This window comes from Protopterus annectens, chromosome 2.part1, assembly GCF_019279795.1.
Source record: "Protopterus annectens isolate FY-2018-M chromosome 2.part1, PAN1.0, whole genome shotgun sequence".
Taxonomy (NCBI): domain Eukaryota; kingdom Metazoa; phylum Chordata; order Ceratodontiformes; family Protopteridae; genus Protopterus; species Protopterus annectens.
The window spans coordinates 1,068,376,616-1,068,399,169 of record NC_056729.1 but is presented as its reverse complement, the minus strand read 5'-3'; the positions used below and the strand labels follow the sequence as shown (position 1 = coordinate 1,068,399,169).

General features: G+C 37.9%; 1 protein-coding gene across 1 annotated transcript in view; it reads right to left on the bottom strand.

The window, feature by feature from the left end:
- ANKRD66 (ankyrin repeat domain 66) overlaps window positions 1-22,554 on the bottom strand; it is a 459,862-nt gene that overhangs the window by 144,052 nt on the left and 293,256 nt on the right. The gene's annotated exons all lie outside the window — the stretch shown is intronic.

Below are 22,554 nucleotides of genomic sequence, written 5' to 3'. Positions count from 1 at the left end.
ATGCCCCCAGAGAGCCACAGATATCTTAAAGATTTTGCAGTTTCTTTTTGCTATAATAATGCTGTCATCATGTAAAGTGGATTTTCTGATTCTAAAATACCTAATTTTCACATTATGAACTTGTTAAATACAGTAAACCTTTGTTTGCCTTAATTTAAGCTGAGCAGTTGCCCAGTTATTTCCTGAGTCCATGTCAAGTGACCTCACCCTCTGATGATGCAAGTGTTGGAAAAATAGTTTATAGTATGTAGGTGATTTCAATAATATGTAGTAGATTACAAAACATAAATGCTGCACAATCAATCAGGCAAAAATTCAAGAAATAAATGAAATTATAGTCAAGTAAAAGCAAAACAGAGAAAGATAATTTTCATTGCTAAGTATACAATGCTTTTCGTACTGTATAATGACAAGATACAACACTAATAGTTTTCTACCATGGGATACACACTTTAAGGAAAAAACTAGGCTATCTCAATAACAGTTCTACAGTAAAAGGCATTTGTATTATACACTGAATTATTAAGCGATGGAATGAAAACTTTTAGAATATTCTACAAATGTGTGAAAATGAAAATGCAGTGAAGATGAAGATGTGATGAAGATGCGATGATAGCAATGATGATATTAAAGATGAAAATAAAGGCAATGAAAATGATGAAGTTGATGTAGATGAAGATAAAGATTACTATAATGAATATATGATAACGCTGTAGAGAATATTACTATGATAGAGGTGAAGAAGATGATGAAGATGAAGATGCAGTGAAGATGTGAATAAGATAACAGAGAAGACGTGATAATGCCAGTGATGATGCTGACAAGGATGATGATGATGATGATGACAATAATGTTAGTGAAGATGCAGTGACAATGAAGATATAATAAAGATGATGAAAATGACAAGTTGATAATATTGATGAACGCAGGTTGGGTTTCAATGAATACAGTGAAGAGATGATGAAGATGACAGTGAAGTCAATAAAGATAAAAACAGGGAAGGTAATGATGTTGAAGATGGCAAACAAGATATAATGAGGATTACAAAGATGATTGTAGTATTGATGAAGTGAAGTTAATACTGATGAAGATGAAATAACATTTCAGGTTAGGATTCAATGAATACAATGAAATAATGATTTAGATGATGAAGATGCAGCAAAGATTATAAAGATAAAGATAATGAAAATTACAGTGAGGATGCAGTGAAAGTGATGATGTTGATGATATGATGAAATTACACAACAGAAATGACTGACAGAGATGAAAATGATGCATCATCAACATTTTCATAAGCTCTTCCTCACTGCTTCACCATCTTCATCATATCATTGAAGAAGTGATGATGAAAATACAATTAAAAAGATATAAGGGGGCACGGCCTGGATGGCAAGCTGAAAGCAGCAGAGTTCTTGAGCTCTGCAGTCTTCATTTTTCCTGACAGGATTTTTTATTTAATTTCACCAACAGACCGGAAACCACTAAAATCAGATTTTGGAAGTCATAAGTTACAATACAGTGTAATTTTTAAGCTAAATTTGTCATATATCCCAGTCAAACTTTCAAATAGAAGGGACATTGAAACCATGTTCACAAATGAAGATGAGCAGCTCCAAGTTTTCTCAACAAGAAACTCCAGTGAAGAAATAAATACAGGCAATTCTTACTACAGTTCAAGACTTGGTGGATAAAATAGACAAACTTAAACATGAACAATATAAAAGAAGATACCACCAAACAAATAACCTTATTAAATGAAGTCCTTAAACAACAAACTGCCCAGATTGCTGCTTTGGAAGATTCTGTAACAGATGCAGACTACAAGTTAACAGAAAGAGAGAAAAACATAGACTTTCCTCTTCAAGAAAACAATAAACACATTGAAAAGATAGACAACATTGAGAATAGAACCAGGAAAAACAATATAAGAATCTATGGCAGATGGAGGGGAACAATATGATTAATTTCCAGACTTCTTGGATTCCTAAAATCCTAAACATACCTGAAGCGCTATCCTTCAGAATAGAAAGGGCACATAGATCTTTAACTGCAACTCCTATATTCAGTAATAACAGGCATCCAGGATCTATTATTTTAAAAATTTTCTCCACTCAAGACAAAGACCTTGTTTTAAAAAAACTGCCTGGTCCCTTGCTCTATTAAAAATTGGTGACCAAACTATCAGGTTTGATGACGACTTTTCATCTTATGTAATGTCCAAAAGAAAAGCATGATTCCCTCTAATAAAATCATTAAAAAACAAAGGAATCAAAGCACAACTCATATTCCCAGCAAGAATAAGACTATCCCTGCAGAAGGAAAGAAAATTTTCAACTCTCTCGAAGCAGCATCCACATTTGTCCAAAAAAGGAACCTTTTAAGTCAACCTGAACCCATGGATTCTTCACTGAACTTAAAAAGACAAGCTTCAAAAATGAGTGGACTATTAAGAAACCAAAAGACAAATGATTATACATAACTTCACATTTCATGCAAGTTTGTGTTTTCTCCCTTCTAAATAATGTGGGAATCATACACAGAAGGTAATGTAACTTTTTTTCTCTCCAATTATCTTCTCCACAACAATGCTAACTTAATAAATAATATATAGTACTCAAAATTAAAGTAAATCAAAATCTTATTCAACTACAAACTACTATTTTATACTTTTATCTCTTTATATACATGGCACTAGTGAAATGGTATAAAATCACTCACTCATTTTGTGTATATATATATATATATATATATATATATATATATACACCTTTTATAGCTTATACTTATTTTTTCATGTATGTGCCTTGCATTTCTGTTTTAGTCCTATGTCATAGTACTTAATCACTGCAGGACAAAGAAATGCTTACGGTGTTACTTTTAAGTATTTAAAAAGAAAGTGGTGACATTTTAATACATTTACTACTTAACTGAACTTCTGTAATGTTCCCTATTTATCTAATATATCTTACAGTTGTGTATGCTTGGTAATTTGGAGCCTTTATTTTAAATATTTATAATTTTACAAGTTATGTTTAAAAGCTTCACTTCACTAGAAAATTCTCGCCTACTTACTTTACTCATCGAGAGAAGAGGTGTTCTACTTTTACACAGAAAATCAATGAGAAATCCAAAAATAGTTGACTCATACTCAAGCAATGATGGTATGCTTATTTTAGTCACACTTAAACTACATAAAAAGATGTACACTTTTGCAAACACCTACTGGATACCAGGTATTGGGACTAAAACTGTGAAAAAATATTTAGACACCATAACATTAAAGTCTAAAGGTGAATTACTATTAGCAGGTGATTTGAACTGCATCTTGTCCTCTACTGATAGCACAAGCTCTAAGCCCTTCAAAATGTCCTCTGTTGCCAAGCACTTGAAAAAATATATAAAAGACAGAAACCTAATTGACACTGATGGTATAAAAATATTATCCTCCCTGAAATATTCTCACTACTCTTACATATTTGGCATACAGACCAGCACAGATGAAGTCTTTGTAACCAGTTCTTTACTGGACAAAATTGATAATGTAGTGCTGACATTATAACCTATTTCTGACCACAATGCTATCACCTTCAATGTAACACTTAACACTGACCCCTTAGATTTCTGCCAAAGACTATCTGCTTATCTAGTAACAGTACAAGGATTTAAAGAATGGTTTCTAGATGAAATAAAGCTTTACCTAGATGTCAATAATAATGGAGAGGTTTCAGATATTATCCTACGGGGCACTTTAAAGGCAGTCTTACATGGTAAAGTCAAAAGCTGATATATAAATAAAAGGAAAGAGTGGGATAAAAAAACTGGTAGCATACAAAAAGAAATTAATGAACTGAAACTAAAATTTACAGCAAATGGCAAATCTGCATTCGCTGACATATGTAAACTGCACAAGGAATGTCAGGATATCATGCATCCTAAAATATCAATAAATCTGGAAAAAAAATCAGATTACAATTCTACTCAATCCAAAGAGTATGCACAGGATTGTAATGATATCCAAACATTTAAATAAAAAAAGTTGTATAAAAGAAATAATATACACTAGAAATAATCAGACTATCAAAGTTACAGATCTAAAAAATATTTTATGTTTTAAAAGTCATTACAAGAATATTATAATAACTCATCTACAAGTAATAATAAAAGTATAGACAACTGTCTTGCTAATAATATTCAAAAGAAGCTATCCAAACACAATATTAATAACACAGATAAACCCTTTTCCTTTAAAGAATTAAAGGAACAAATACAAAATCTTAAGACAAAAAAGGCACCAGGGCTGATGGTCTAATTCCAGAATTTTACAAACTCTTACCTGATAATACCTTGAAAATCTTACTCAATGCATTCTAATAAGTTAAAACTGCAGCAAACATCTCTCCCTCATGGAAATATTCTATCATCTCTCCCATCTTAAAACCAAATAAAGAGCCCACCCTTTCACACCACACAGGCCAATTTCTTTGCTTAACAATGATTATATGATATTCATGTCTATCTTAGCAGATTAAATAATATTCTTTCAATATTAATTCATGAAGACAAATCCGGGTTTATCAAAAACAGAAAGGTACAAGACAATGTAATTGATTACTGTCCTTAATAGACTTAACAAACAAGACAAAAATGAGCTTTCTATTTTAAGCCTTGACATACATAAAGCTTTCAACTCCCTAAGTTGGCCATATCTGTTTAAAGCTCTGCAAAAATACAATTTCTCCCCAAACTTTATAGCTTTAATTAAAAAACTAGATGAAAAGATCATAGTCTATGTAAAGATTGGATCTTATCTACCTACCCCATTTGAAATATTAAGAGGTACTAAACAGGGGTATCCCCTCTCTCCATTACTCTTTGTCCTGGCTATTGAGCTTCTTGCAAATTATGTTACAAATAATGGCAGTGTTAAAGGATATAAAATGCCAGACAAATTATCCCCCAAGATACAATTGTTTGTTGATGACCTACTAATAACTTCTAATGATATTGAAAATTCAGTAGATCATCTATTACATAATCTAGACTTTCTTTGCAAGCATCTCTGGCCTAAAATTCAATCACAACAACACTCAGGCACTTCTAGTGAATAAAAATGTCACTATGAAACTTAGATCAAAAAGAGACAAACTGAGAGGGCACACATATTAAATATCTAGGTATCATTACTGAATCTAATTATAAAAAAATCATTCACATCTAATTACCAACAACTTATAAACTCGCAAGTCTAACTGACAGTTGGAACAGATTCTTCTTCATATTTGAAGACAGACTAACTTTAATCCAAATAATACTGTTACCTAAAATCTTAATCATTGGCCAAGCTATAATAATTCCCCCACCTGTCAAAATTAAACAGAAAATTAATAATTATTGCTTAACTTCCTTTGGTATCCCAAAAAAAAAACAAGAATTTCTCTTCTCTGGCACACCACAAACTGGGATGAAGGAGGTATAGGGTTTCCAAATACTGATTTTTATTTAAACTCCACATTTATTAACAGTGTTGTTTTGGAATAATACTTTTTACACATCATATTAGAAATCAATACATTAAACCTTACTTCTTAATAGTAATAGGACATTGCTTGAACCATATACTCAAATACATACACACATCTTTATATGGATTTTAAAAATATGCATTCAAAGTGAAAGGGCAAAACTTGTTCTTACACCTCTTGCAAACCAAATATTGCTGTTGTTAAAAAGCTTATGTTTTCTAATCAACTAATTAAGAATTTATTAATAATTATGTTTCTTATTGCCTACACAAATTAATGTTTGATACCTTTTAATACTCAGAAAATGTTAGAATGTAAGAAGAGTGAACTATTATATTGGACATGACCTGCCTTTGGTCAACTGGTGCTCTAGAGGCAAAAGGTCTCTATAGCACCCCCCAACACCAACCTATGCCCCCATCCTGGTCTATCTGCACCATCCAGATTACTGGAAAAGCACCCCTGCTAGAGCGGCGCCCTAGGTGACCTTCTAGTTGGCCTATGCCTAAGGCCGGCTATGATATTGGAATCAATTTCTCTCGGCTAATAAAATAAGTTCTGCAGACTATTTGATCAGCAGATATGGTCTGCAAAATTGTAATTGGCTGGACATCCAAACTTGTAAGAATTTCAAATATACTAAGCTCGTACCCTCATTAGAGGCATACAATAAGAAGAGCTTAAAAATCTTGAATTTTATCTCAACAATTATTAATGACTCATCCAGGAACACTTCATACATATCTGTTATTTATAAAATTCTCAGAAATGATTTTAGCAAAACAGATGTTTCTTTTTGGAATTATTCAAGTGAGGTTAATAAACAAGTATTCCCAGAAAAGGATAAAAAAACCTTTGTTTACAGTCAGTGGAGGAATCCACATCTTCCCTGTTCTGGCATGTATACACATGGAAATTTTTACATAGATGTTTTTTCACCCCACATAGACTAGCAATAATGTACAAGAGAGATGTAATGAAATGCCGGTGATGTGGACACCCTGATGCCGACTGGATACATGTTTGTTAACTGCAAAATAAGTTCCCCATTTTGGTTAGACTTTACATTTTTTTATAAAGCTCTATAGAATGACAATTGTATAATTTCTGACTACTTTATCCTTTTCAATGTTCCTGAGGTAATTCCTAAAAAAACAAACATTTTTACTATGGCCTATCCTCTCTACAGCAAGGAAAATTGTTACTAAAAATTGGAAATCCCAATCTACTCCTGTCTTTAAAGTTGTGTTTATTCATCTTGTGAAATACATTTGTAAGAAAGAAATTGCTACTATAAAAGCAATGACCAACAATATAACTCATCATTTAATTGCTTGGACAAAATTGTCTAATCTGTTAAAGAAATTTTAAGTGTTCTCCTATGTATATTGCTTTTTAAATTGTTATGGATATTATATATAGTTTATTTATTTTTTTCTTGCTACTATACTGTTAAGTTATTGTGTTAGAAAATGAATAAAACATTTTTTGGGGAAAAGATATAATAAGATGAAGATGAAGAAGCAATGAAAATGAGAAAGCTGATCATGTTTTGATGAAGATGACTCCATGAGGATGAATCTGGACTGCTGTAAATGTAGAAGATTCATCTTCATTTCTGTCTCTTATTTTCATTTTATCTTCATCACATCTTCATGTCTTCATCACATTTTCAGCTTCAACATCTTTGTCATCTTCGCTGCATCTTCATTGTCAGTTTATCTTCATTACCTTCATCTCCTCTTCATCATATTCATTACATCTTCACCTGCAATGTCATTGTATCTTCATCAATTTCACTGTCATCTTAATCTTCATTTATTTTCATCAACACATCTTTTTAAATCAATGCATCTGCATCATCAACATCATTGTCATGTCCATGATAATCAGCTTAGTTAGCATCATCACTGGCATCAGTATACCTTCACTGTCATCTTCTCTGCATCTTCATCATCAACACTTCATCATATTTTTCAAGTCTTGTTATTGCATTTTCATCATCACATCTTCATCCCTGTTATTGAATTTTCCTCAACATTATCTTCATTGTCAACATCAACTTCATTTTCACCTTTGGCAATTTTCATGGGAATCTTCATCACCTTTTCAGTTTCACAGATGCACAGAATATTGCCAAAGTTTTCTTTCCAGCACTAACTCAGTCAATATATAATACAGCTGAAATGACTCACATTCTCCAGATTTTCTTTTTAATTATGATTTTCTCATGGTAGAAAACTACTATCATTAGAGTCGGTTATGCTGTATCCTAAGCATTGTGCAGTTTTCAGAATCTTATCCTGTTCTATTTTGCTTTTGCCTGAATATAGCTTATTTACAGATTCATTGTCTGATTGACTGAAGGACAGGCTTGCCACCTTTTCATCCTGCCATTTCCTGCTAAGTAGGCAACAACCCTTGCATAACATAAACACATTCCTTGCCTCAGGGTAGCCACAATTTTTTTTCACAAGCCATGCCCATAAACATCAGTTTTTAAATAACACTTACAATAATTGCAGAGCCAGACTTAGAGGATACAGAGTCCCAGACAAAGGTTTTCTATATTCCTCCCTAACATGCAATATCATTCTTGGATATGTCCTGATCTTGGTTTTATTCTTTCAGGTATTTCCTGCATCCTTTCACTGCAATCTAAGCAATGAAAACTGCAGTGCAATAATTATGTAGCAAATAAATTAAATGAGATATCTGAGGGCTGCTAGACCCCAGAAACTATGGGTGATTAGATGCTCTGAGATACATTTCAGAACTTTTTTTTCTTTCAACCTTTGGTACTATGATGACCTGAACAAAAATCATGACTAAGGAAAGAAACTCTTTTTTTCCTCTTTTCAGTGATGAAATAATGTGTGTCCAAGGATTAATGTTCACAGCTGACAAAAAAGTAACTGTAGTAACCAATAAACTGGGAAATAATTACCAATAAATTGAGAAGACAAATGCTTGTGATGGTTTATAAGTCATATCTGGGTAAGTGCCTGCCTTCAAAGCCCTTCCCCCTCCCTAGAAAAAGTTAGCAATCTTCTTTGTACACATCTGATGTTAAACAGGAAGGAAAGTAAAACAATAAATGGTCCCAGTTATATATTCAGAGGTGCTGCTGTCATACATCTACATACTATGCCTCCTCACCTCCATCCCCAAAAGGCACAGCTTCTGTGTACCCTTCTAATGTAAACCTGGGGTGAATGTAAAAGAACAACTAAAACATAGTAACATATTTCAACTCAGTACTGTAAGAGGCAAATGCATATCTTGCTTCTTTACCCCCTACCCACAAAAGATATCCAACTGCATATACATCTGATGTTGATTGTGAGGAATGTGTAAAAATAATTACAAGTAATGTATTTCAACTTGTTGATCCTAGACAACCTATATAGACCTTCTATGCACAGTTTTGAGGTTTGATTTTGAGGAAAGTTAAAGAAATAATAACCACACAAGTTATAGTGACCTTCTATGCACATTTCTGAAATTTGACTGTGAGGAAATAATGACCACAGTGGCCTCAGCCTCCATACAAACTACAGCAACCTTCTGTGTCCACTTCTGACCAGAGTTAGGCTAAATGGGACCATACTAAGCCTAAGTCTTTGTCAAAATCCACTTGTGTAACCAGAATTAATGGTCCCCAATGGCTCTGAGGTACAAATGCTCTATGATGCATTTTTATACATTATGTGATGCATTTTTATACATTATTTTTGAAAGAAAATGACTTTATGTTTTTTTCTGCTAACAAGATTTATGTATGTACCCATCAACATTATTTTTGGCACACATATACTGGCATTGCCCCTGACAAGACAGATCTAGCAAATGATAGACTAACACACACACAGAAACACACACACAAATAAAGACATAAAACACATAATGTATGGTTCCCTTCAAAGTAAAAGAACATCTTTGGAGTGTAGAAGGAAACTATGGCACCTGGTTAAAATCTACACAGAGATAGGGAGGACATGCAGACTCCACATGAATGGAGCCACAACTAAGAATTCAACTAAAAAGACAAGCTCTGTGAGATGGCAATGTTACTCACTCTGCTACTTTAATAACAATCAGTTGCTTTCCCACACATCCTGCCCAGACATCTAAATAAAGCCACTTATTATGTACAATACTTAAGTTTGATTGTGATGGACAGTGAATGAAATTATTGTCAAACTATACTCTTATATACACTATATTCCCCCAAACACATACGCAGATGTGTGTACACATGAGCACAAGCCATAGCAATTATCATTTTCACACTGATTTCGGCCATAGCTCTCAACCTTTTACCTCCAGAATAAGGAACAAATACAGAAATAATGACAGACTATCAGAGATACTTTTTTTAAAATATCAGTAGTATAAACTTGAAAACTTGACAATAATAGAATGTGAATTAATATAAGTTATGTACTTATCATAACTTGGCATCTGTGTTGTTCATTTCATTATGCATCATGAATGGGTCTTCGGATCAGACTCTACCACTTCTTCCAGACATATGCTCCCAGCCTCAAACTCCTCCCTCTCCCATAATGCCTCATTCCTCTTCAAGTCCTCAGATCGAGTTTGCTGCTCCTTTCTAAAGATAATCAGAACAATAATTCCAGACAGACAAAACAACCAACCAGAGCCCAAACTAGGAAACAGAGGGTTCCCTTAGCCTCTATATTGCTCTCAGCTGTAAATGAAAGGGGGAAGGAGGGTGGGATGTGATGCATAATGAAATAAACAACACAGATGACAAGATATGGTAAGTACATAACGTCTAATTTGATGTTGCCCATTTCATCATGCATCACAAATGGGTCAGAGTCCACAGCTACACCAAACCCTGGGAAGACATCGAGGAAGGATATGTCTGAGCACTGAAAAACCACAGGATGCTTTGTTCCTGGAATAATGTCCAACTTGTAGTGAGATACAAACATATGAGCTGTGGACCAAGTAGCTGTGGCACAAATTTCATCAACTGGCATCCTCATAGAGAAGGCAGATGAAGCAGACATAGACCTGGTAGAGTGTGCTCTAACTGGATGGTAAAATTGCTTGCCTTGTTGAGAATAAACTGTAGAAATATAATCCATTTGGCTAAGGTGACCACGGATACAGCCAGACCTAACCTACTTGGAGAAAAAGCAACGACCAACTGTTCAGATTTCCAGTGAGATCTAGTTCTGTATAAGTAAAGGTGAAATTGTCTGTAACCATCCAAGGAATGCAGCATGTATTCGCCTTTACTGGAGTAATTAGAGAAGACAGGCAAGTCTGTTTAATATTAGCCTCTGAGGTGACCTTTTGTATGAAGGATGGATTTGTTTTAAGCGAGACTCTATCTCCGAAGTAAGTTATATATGATGGTTGAGAGGACAGAGCTTGTAATTCTGACACTCTTCTAGCTGAAGTAATGGCCACTAGGAAGGCTGTCTTCCAGAATAAAAATTTTAACTCACATGAGCTAGCAATTTCAAATGGTTTCAGGGTATGTCCCTGATGTACCAAAGTAAGATCCCAAGGAGGAGAATGATCTTTAATCAGAGGCCTGAGATGAAAAACCCCTTTCATAAAGACCTGACATAGCTTAGAACTGGTAATAGTACAGGGAAAACTAGCACCCTTCCCCATATGGAAATTTGTAATAGCCGCAAGTTGCACCTTTACAGTGGAAAAACAAGCTCTGTGCTGGAAAAGCAAGCTAAGAAACAAAGATGTCTCAGACTGATGCAGAAAAGGGATCAATATTCCTCTCTGAAACCCAAATGGAAAACCTCTTCCATTTACTAAAATATACTTTCTTGGTGGAGGACTTCTGAGAAGCAAGAATAATTTCCTGAACTGGGGAAGTTAGCCTGGACTTTAGTAGAATTATTGAAAGTGGGGAAACCAAGCAATCAAACTGAGGAATTGAAGATTGGGAATCTAGCATTCTGATGGATGGGAAATCAGATCCTGCCTGAGATCCAGTATCCATGGAGGATACTTGCTGTGAGACTACAGGAAGGGGAACCATACCTGAAGAGGCCAGTAAGGGATAATGAGGATTATATTGGTCTTCAACCTGCTGGCTTTCTGTAGAACTTTGGGTATCAGGGGAATTGGAGGATAAGCAGAGAGTAGACTTGAGGACATATCATTGACTAAATCATCCCCGGGTGACTCCCCCAAGGGGGGGATCAGAGTGAAGTACTTGCTGCACTTGTTGTTTAAAGGAGAAGCAAAAAGATTGCAGAAAGGCTGTACCCAACAGCTGAATATTTGATTCACTATTGATTGGTTCAGGGACCCCCTCATGTGGACTTAAGATCGATCTGCTCAGTCTGTCCACCAGAATGTTGGACTCCCCCAGGATGTGTGCTGCAATGAGAAAGTGGTTTGAAGAAATCTCCCATTCCCAAACCTTCATGGCCTCCCTGCATAATGGGTATGAATGGGTCCACCCTGCTTGTTGAGATACCAAACCACCAACATATTGTCTGTAAGAATTGCAATTGTCCCCAGAGGAAAGCAGTCTTGAAAAGCTTGCAACGTGAGAAGGACTGCCCTTATTTCCAGTACATTATGTGCAATTTGGTCTCTGCAATGGACCACATGCCTTGGACCATATTTCCTTGGAAATGCTCCCCCCACCCCAACAAGGAGGTGTCAGTGGTCACGGTGGCCATAGGTGGGGAAGAATGAAAGGTCTGCCAAGATGGAGGTCATCTGTAAGGATCCACCATTGCAGATGACGCCTGCAAATCAGAGTGAGTCTGACTGGAGCTGACAACAGATGGCACCGAATAGGCCATTGTACCACTAGGGTCCACTGGAGTACTCGCATAAAGAACTTGGCTAGGGGCACTAGAAGAATGGCACAAAGGTTGGCATAATGGTTAAGATGTTTACTTTACAGACACAAGGTGCGGGATTTGATTCTCACATGGGGTAATTGACTATGCTTAAAAAATGCTCCATAACAGCTGTCGGCCTAGTGCTAATCTATGAACCTATGAGCAAAGTATAACTAAAACTTAGAGTATGAACATAATGGAACCGTTTCCATGCAGTCTCAGTAAATTTTTAGGCTTTACTGGAAAAGCTCACCCAGACTCTGCCATAGCTTGCTGTGAGGGAAAGGTTAGTTTGCTTTTGACTTTTTGTAGTTTGTATTACTTCACTGCCTTTTTCTGTTTTGTATACCGTGATTTGTTTTCTTTACACTGTGTTTCACTTGTATTCTGCTTTTAACTGCATATTAAAACTTGAAAAGAGACCACAGCTCTGGCCCTTGTGAGTCAGACAGAATTTGTCCCAGTCTCCCACCCTGTTACTGTTGTGTTCTTAAATACCACTGTTGTTTTATTTGCATGCCCCTTACGTTAATTTGACCATATGTCACCATCCCTCTCTCCTTTCATTGGCTGGTGTGATTAAGCACAAAATGATTATTTTTGTGAAATCACTTTCTTTCAACTATTTAAATTTATTGGCCATCCCACTGTATTCCATAGTACCAGAATACAAAAGTGCCCACCCCTATTCAATCTGTCTTGCTCTTTTAAAAATAGTGGCTCTCCACTTAGACAGCTAAAACTTAAGTTACCCACTTTCATATGTAACTGCTTAGTGCACACTCCAGTGTTTAGGATAAACCATTTTTTCATCTTACATTTAAACATCTACTTCAAGACCACCAGTTATTGGAAAGCCCACATTCTGATCTCAGTAGTCATCTTGGGATTAGTGTTTTTGTTTTCTCCTGGTGAGAGAAGGAGTACAGGGACATTATTTCCTGAAGACTGCTGATCACCAGAAAGCCTAATAACTGCGTTATAGGTGACAGCTTAGAATCTGTGCTTATATTCTGATCCTGGTGAGAGGAGCAGAGTGCATTGATTCCTGACTGTTTCTGGTTGGAGAGTGACTGTTTGTGCGTAACATTCCTGATTGGTCTGGTTGCTGTTCCAGGCATTTACCAGAAAAAGGCTACAAGCCTACAGACCCTAACATCATCTGGGACATGACTGTAGATTACCAAACAGGCTGTGGCCTGCTTCTCTTCTTGGGAGTGGTGCTAACATTTTGCTTCTGGTGAGAGAAGAAGCAAAGGAGCATTGTATCCCACAGAGTGAAGCTGTGGTGAGACCAGCATTAGTAGTATCCAGGAAGTAGCTATCCATGTAACTCCCCTCTTTTCATCATGCTTGACAAGCTAATTCTTTGTTTTCAGTAAGTACTACTTGCTTTATTCCCAACTTCAGAATATCTGCCTAAATACTTCATCCTTAAATTTTCAGGGGCTACGTATTAGTTTCCCCTCAAGGGTTTGGCAGTACTCTGTACACTCAGACACCTTTAGTGACTTTTTCCTGTAAACGCATGACTGAAAGCTCTCCAATCCCTAGTTGCACACAGGACAACTAGTTTGCAGTGACAAGTACTGTAAACATAGTTGCAAACCAGATACTCCTGATAGTGACAGTCTCATTCCAACTGTCTAATCAATAAAAAAGGGTCTGTTGTCATGGATATGAACCTTCCTAATGTCTCTGTTACCGGCTTGATGGATATGGGCAACCTGAGGCAATGTAAAAATTGCCTCATGTTTACTGACAACCAATTAATTCTCAAACAAATGGATATGGTATGTGAGAGATGTAGTTACACACTGTTCCTGGAGGCAAAGGTCTCACATAAAAGTAATGCTAATGTTAATAAGGTTGTTAGTAACACATATGCTGCACCAATCATGCACAATTCAAAGCAGATATCGACCCACATATGCTGAGGCACTTACATGTAACCTTCCTAAACCACAAATACCTCCTAGACAAAGTACATATAACAAATACCCTCAGCAGCCCCAAATGCACTCCTTCAAAACAACACCAGATCAACACATAGCGCTACATCTCATGGAGCCTCTACCTCTAAGGTCATAAGGCAAGCCACCGTACAATCCATCATTCTAGTCACTGGAGACTCCATCATGAGACACACTGAAAAAGTTACGGTCAGTTGCTTATCAGGGGCTACAATCCACCACATTACACACGCACACAGATCACTGGACCACAATTACCAATACGACTCAGTCGCAGTCCATGTGGCAGTAAATGACCTGATACCTACCTCCCTAGACTATATGAAGAGAGACATCATGGAGCTCTCGGAATACAATATATGTCTCAGGCTGGTATGAGCCTAGCATTGAGCAGCATTTTACCTTCTCTGAGGATGATGCCACAATATGAACAAAAGATGATTTACTTTAATAATGGCTTAGTTTCTGGTGTCATTCAAAGGGGGTGCAATATTTGTCAGCATGGAAGGAGATGGTCAACAGACCGCGCTGCTTTGTTAGGGATGGTCTGCACCTCTCCCTTCTAGGTTTTTGAATATCAGCTAAAACATTGCCTTCCCCCATAGTGCCTTTTTTAAGCAATGCCAAACTGAAAGTACTTTGAACATAGCAAATCAAAACCAAGAAAATCTAAAGGTATTACTGCTCAATGCCGGGAGTCTAAACAAAAAACTCCACTCCCTAGAAGCTCTCTTTATCCTAGAGAATGATGATGTCTGTGTGGTCACTGAGACATGGTTTAAAGCCACGGAGAGCACACAAACAGTGCAAGGTTATAATGCCTTCCGCACATTCAGGCCAGCTACTTCAAAGGCAGGCACTGAAGGTGGAGGTGTCTCCAATTAAATCAAAAATAAATATACTTCAAGGCTGGTCAAACAGGACAATATACTAGAGAAGCTCCATGTTCAAATCACCATAGGTAAAATCCAGTACCACTTCCCTTCAAGCTATAGGTCCCCCTCTATGACCCAGGAAACCCATACCATGTATTTAAACTTATTAGAAACACTAACCATCCAACCCAATACCATATTCATGGCTGACTTTAATTACCCTATTAACTGGGAATCCTATACAACACCAAACATACATGCACAGAGATTCCTGGATTTTATAAATACAAACTCCCTAGACCAATACACCAACCAGGGGTGCAACCATACTGGATCTGGTCCTCATTAATATGGGAGAATGCTGCATACCCCTTACTGTAATGCCTTCCCTGGTAAGGTCAGACCACAAAGTGATCTCAGTTGAAGTAAAAATAAAACCTGGACCCCCCAGCTAAACCTGGAATATTCAGGAACTAGTCTAAGGCTAACCTTCTGCTATTAAGTGAGAACCTAGCAACATTTCAAGCCCCCAAAAACCCTGAGAGCACTTCTGCCTATGTAGTACTGTTCAGAGAAACACTGTACAAGCATGCTAATAGCCACATAGAGGCAGCTGTACCCACCAGGAAGAAGTACAGAAATAACTAAAAAAAAAGCCATCGTGTTAGAATCACAAAATCAATCAGCTGTATAATAGGAGGAAGAAGATCATGGCAAAAAGTAGGAGGTGCAGCACTCAGCAGGATAAAAGCACTCTCATCAAACTAAACAAACAACTCAGAGGACAAATAAAGTCCACCAAAGCCAAATATGAGGTACGTTTGGCCTTCCAGGCCAAGGACAACCATAAAGCATTTTTTAGCTATGTCTGTAACCGCAAAGGCAATACACAACTGTTTGCAGAGTTCACTGTAAATGGAGCCATCTATACTGAACCAGAAGATATAGCAAATCTCCTGGTTGATAAATTCAGCTTCAACTGTACCCCTCTCTCCCCCTTAACCTTCCCTCAGGAAATATCATCAAATATAACTCCCCCCTACTATCACTAAGGAACAGGTCCTTAATGCTGTCTCTAAGACCAAGAACAATGCATCAATGGGCCCAGACAATATCCTAGGATGCCTTCTAAATAGCATGAAACATGACCTATCAGGGCCTTTGGAATTACTATTTAACTGCAGCCTCCAAACAGGCTTCATGCCTCATGAATGTAGAAAGGCAACTGTCATCCCTCTGCACAAAGGTGCTCCATCTACAGACCCTTGAAACTGCAGACCCATAAGTCTCACTAGTCTTATATGTAAAGCCATAGAAAGAATTATCATAGAGATGATCAGTAGAGATATAGTAAACCCCCAGACACTGGACTCAACCCAGTTTGGTTCCATCAAGGGCAGATCATGCCTACTCAACCTGGTGGACTTCTTTGAGAGGGTCACCAAAGCAATGGATGAGGGCAAAATCTGTCACACTGCCTACCTTGACCTGGCCAAGGCATTTGACACAATACCCCATTCAGGCATTGTTGACAAACTCAAGAGCTTAGGTACAAACATGTATGTCACCTGGTGGATAGCCAACTGGCTCAGACAGGACCCAGGATGTTAGGATTGGGGAGTTTACCTCTATAAAGAGGCCAATCACAAGTGGAGTCCCTCAGGGATCAGTCCTTGGACCGCTTCTTTATGGCATTTACTTCTCAGAAGTCAAGGCCAATGTCAGTTGTCTCTGGCTGACTAAATTTGTAGATGATTGCAAATTAGGAGCTGTCATTGAATCTCACATTGATGCAAATATTCTCTAAGAGGGGCTGCCACAGACAAATAACTGGTGTCAAAGCCATGGACAAAAACTAATTGCCAAGAAATGCATAACAGTATCCTTTGGGAAGTCATCCATCCCTGGTAACTATCATACTGACAACACACCTCTTAGAGCTGACCCAGCAGTCAGAGACTTAGGGACAACCTTTGATCATCACATGACTACAGTGGTGAGGAAATCATTCTCTGTTGCACAACTTATAAACAAAGTTATGACATCTAAGCCCAACAAAGTCATTGTTCCACTGTATTCAGCATTCATCAGACCTTCAATTACACTTTGACACCATTGCCAGTATTACTGCATCTTTCTGTCATCCACTCCCTAATAACTCAATTTCTACATCTCCCTCTCCCCATCAACCCACTCCCTTTCAGAAATCTTCCCACTCTACAAATAACATACTTCTTTCCTCTCCTAATATTTACACTGCCCCTCTAAACAACATACAACAGACTTCCCAACCACAACTTACTCTCTCTCCCATCCCTACCTCCTACATGAAACAACTTCTTCTGAAATTAAAGCCTTGCTCCAACACAGCTGATAGAATTCCTGCCATGTTCCTAAAATTTGCTGCAAACTCTGTGACATATCCCATTAGCATCCTAATAAACAGATCTATTCAAGAATCTCACGTCCCTGACCACTGGAAAAAAGCTATCATCCTACCACTTCACAAAGGTGGCACCTCTACCGACATCTCTAACTTCCAACTCATTGTTATACTTTACCCATCTCTAAAATTCTAGAAAAATGTGAGCAAAAAACAACTCTTAAACTACCTACTAAAATACAATATTCTATCCCTATCCCCTAACACAGCACAGGCTCCACCCAGGACATAGTACATATTCAGCATTAATTTGTTTCCTAGACATAGTAAATAAAGCCTGTGATTCAGGAAACATTGTCTCTGTCTTTACTATCTCTCACCCTTTACTCCTCTCCCAGTTCTCCAGTATAGGTCTATATCCCCAACCCATTAACTGGTTTAAGCGCTATCTTTCTAACAGGGAGCATGCCGTTAAATAGCAGAACTCCAGCTCCACTTACATTCACAACCCTAAGGGCTTGTCCCAAGGCTCTATTTTATTCCCTCTATTGTTCAATATTTTCATTAATAACCTCCACCAAGTTATCAAGCAGGGCCTTCCTAGTCCAGTAGGCAGATCCCTCCATACCACATGCTCCAGAGACCTCAACCTCATTACCACAATTAACAGAACATGCTGGAGGGACAGGTTCATAACCCAGAGAATGCCCATACTATGGAACAGACTTCCCATACATGTCAAGCAGAGCACCTCGTTCACCCTCTTCAAGAGAAATCTTGATATGTGGATGGGAAACAGAAAATTCACCCTGGAGATAACACCAGAGGCACTGGGAACTAAGGTTGGGTGGCACTATGCCACGGTAATCCGATGGCTAGGCTTGTAAAGGCCCCACGGCCATTAGCCTAGTACACACCTATGAACCTATAACTCTACCATAGTCTGCTCTGCCCTTAACTCAGACATTCTAATGCAGTCCACACAAGCAGCATTTGCCCCATTTGATTTACAGCAGATTCATTAGGTTTTGGGTTGAAGATTGCTCTCTAAGCCAGGCATAAGACTCTCATAAGTTTGTACGATACTGAATAAAGTCACAGGGACTTTAGTCGGTCTATGTAAGGCATGTGCTGGAATTCCTTGATCTTCTTAGTTAGAAACCTCAGAGGTCTTTCCAATTGCTGCAGGTGATTTGTATGGTACATGCTGAAAGGGGCGTTATACTCAATTATTGGCCTAATTAGTGAAAATTATAGAGGGGTTATAACCTCCTTTGCTCTAAAGGCGATGCCTTCGTTCATCAAGTGTGCTACACAGAAAGCCTTCCTTACTACAGTAGACACATGGTGGTCAAAGTTAAGGCCTCATTCTACTTGTGATCCCAGATCTCTTACCACTTTGTAGGTACATAGGGTATGGTTGTTAATTTGACAGCATGAACGAACATGGTTTTCACTGAAGGGAATGATGCTGCATTCATATCTAACACACCAGTCATTGGTCTGCATAAGACCCTTTGGAAGTATACTGACATCATTTGGGAATTCAATAATTGCACCCAGTTTGCAGTCATCTGCAAAACTGGTCAGCCACAGCCCCTTAGTTTTGGCCTAAACTTCTGAGAAGTATACACCAAACAGGGGGCCCACCACTGACTCTTGTGACACCCTGCTGGTGACAGGTCTGCTGGGTGATGTGGAGTTATCTGCTTTGATTGTGTGTGCCCGGTTTGTGAGCCAGTTGGCAACCCATCATACAACACAGGGGTTTACATTCAGTTTACTAACTTTATCAGTAATGCCTGAGTGTGGGATTGTGTCAAAGGCCTTTGCCAAGTCGAGGTATGCTGTCTGCACAGATATGCCCTCATCAATGGCCCTGATCACATTTTCAAAGAAATCTGCTAGGTTTAACAGGCAGGATTTACTTTTGACAAAGCCGATCTTGGTCAGTTTCAGTGTTTGGAGGTTGCCTATGTCTTTATTTATGAGGTCCGTGATGATACGTTCCATGGCTTTACAGATGAGGCTGGTCAGACTTATGGGTCTATAATTCCCTGGGCCTGTTGCTAAGCCACATTTGTGAGGGGGAATAATTGTTGCTGCTCATTCTGCAGGAATAAAGCTTGTGGTTAGGCTGTGATTTAATATGGTTACTCAATGGTGATGCTAGTTCATGTTTTAGTTTGTTTAGAAGGGACAGTCTCTACATTTTGCTCTTTATATTTTTGCACTTCTTCAGGCAAAAAAAAAATCACACAAAATAGTTCTGATATGGTCCCCACAGCTTCATCAGTGTTATCTCAGTAGATGTTGCCATTCTAAGTTTAAATAACTCACAATTGTGAGTCCCTACTAGGGAATCACTACTAACCCATTGTATATAATCACTTTGTTTTTATAATTGTTTGCTAACTTCTGTGTAATCTATGTAAGTTTGTCTTTGTGGAGCTTTTCTCCTCGGGCCTCAGCTGAAAATGGACATGTATCCAGTCGGACTATCCCGGTAAACAAATGTAAAATAAATAAATAAATAAATAAATAAATAAAATAAAATAAATAGTCTGCCAAATAAATGTCATAACAATGTATGCTTGTTGAAAAAACATACAACGCTGTCACCTACTGGACAAAACTGGAATTGCAAATACTGTAAGTCAAACTACTGAATGTTGCACAATTATTCAGTGACAAACAATAAAGCTGTCCCTTGCCCATCTAGGAGTATGATTATAATCGTGTGATAAATAGCTATCAAAAAAATCATATATGTGGTAAACATACAATAAAAAAGTTCCTTAGAGTCACACAATCTATAAATAAAACCCAAAATAAGAACTGTTGAAAGATATTCAATCCTAGAAGAAATAAACTAAAGCCCTCAGTGTTACAATTTTTGCTCCCCGTGTCAATATATCCTACAGACATAACTTATAGGTTCATAGGTGTATACTAGGTTAATGGCCCTGGGGCCTTTACAAGCCTAGCTCATAGGATAACCGTGGCATCGTGCCACCCGACCTTAGTTCCTAGTGCCTCTGTCGAGTAAAGCCACTGGAGTGATCCCTGGGGTAAATTTTCTATTTCCCATCCACTTATCAAGATTTCTCTTGAAGAGGGCCAATGAGGTGCTCTGTTTGACATGTATGGGAAGTCTATTCCATAGCATGGGCAGTCTCTGGGTTATGAACCTGTCCCTCCAGCATGTTCTGTTGAGTGTGGTAATGAGGTTGAGGTCTCTGGAGCATATGCTGCAGAGGGATTGGGATTTCTTTGGATGTAAAATTTCTAACAGAGCTGGGTCAGACATGGCTTTGTAAGTCAAGCAGAGATCGCCTCTAAGTAGGCAATATGAGACAGAGAATTGTTGGAGTTTTTTTTAGTCTGTCCATATAGGACAAATGTATAAGGCCTAGGATCCACTTTGTGAGGTACTTTTGCGGCCTCACCAGTTGTTGTAGGTGTTTAGTGAGGTACATGCCAAATGGGGCATTGTACTCACTGATTGCCCTAATGAGGGAAGAGTAGAAGGAGACAATCACCTCTTTCTTCATGGATGTAAAACCCTTAGTAATAAGATGTGCCACACAGAAGGACTTTCTGATCACAGTGGCAATGTGGTAGTCAAAAGAGAGGTTGCTGTCAACCTGTGTTCCCAGATCTTTTAAAACACCTTCTGTGTTCAGTGGACTACCATCGATGTGGTAATTCGTGGGAACTGGGTTTTTCCCAAAGGGAATGATAACACATTTTTTGGCATTGAGTGTAAGGCCATGGTTCTGACAGCAGTCGTTGGTCTCAGTGAGGCCTTTCTGTAGGATGTCAACATCCCTTGGAGAGTTAATATCTCCCAACTTGCAATTGTCTGTGAACTTTGTCAGCCAGAGTCCCTTCGTGTTGGCATGGACTTCAGAGAAGTAGATTCCAAACAGGAGAGGACCCAGGACCGAACCCTGTGGGACTCTACTCGTGACTGGTCAACAGTCTGACTTGGAGTCAGCTACTTTCGTACTGTGGATTCTATCTGTGAGCCAGTTTGCAACCCAACTAGTGATATAGGGGTTGATGCCTAGCTTAGTGAGTTTTTCTATGATTCCCGAGTGGAGAATGGTATCAAAGGCCTTGGCCAGATCAAGGTATGCTGTATGAACATTGTTTGTTGGTATTGATACAATAATGCAGTCAGGACCTTGCCTTCATCCACAGCTCTGGTGACTGACTCAAAGTTGATCAAACTGAGTAGGCATGATCTACCCTTCACAAAACCAAACTACATTATTGTATCAATACCAACAAACAAACAAAAAAGTAGTCTGTGGATGTTTTAATGTATGTTTAAATAATCACTGGTAAATTTTATTTATTTATTTATTTATTTATTTATTTCCACGTGAAATGTTTGGCAATGCATAGCTTTATCTACTGTGAGTAAGCCTTTGCATGGATTCAGTTGAGAGAAGGTAGTGAGTCTGACCCCTGCTGAATGTCAGGAGACAAGGAACCCTACATCACTGCATACCAATTAAAGGTGTTATGCAGGGAAGAGAGGTGTGTACTGGGCCCAGTGCTGGCTTCAGGCCAAAAAGGTACACTCATCATCATCATCATCAACCACTCCCTTTTTTCCCATTTTCTATACAGGGTCAGGGTGCTGTGTCATCTGTTGCCATCTCTTTCAATTTAATGCAACAAACCTACTTCATTGAAAGTCGTGCATGACTATCCCAGATCTTCATTCATTTCCTTATGCCTTCTTCATGTCTGTCCCAAATCATTTTCACCAGATTGTTTTCTGCTTTCATGCATATGTGCCCAAACAACTGTATATCTATTCTTTTTTACCTTCTCTCTAATTGGAGCTACATGGGCTTCTGCTTATGTCCATACTTCTTTTTTATACCTTTCAAAAGTCTCTAGATTTTGTTCTTTATATTTTTG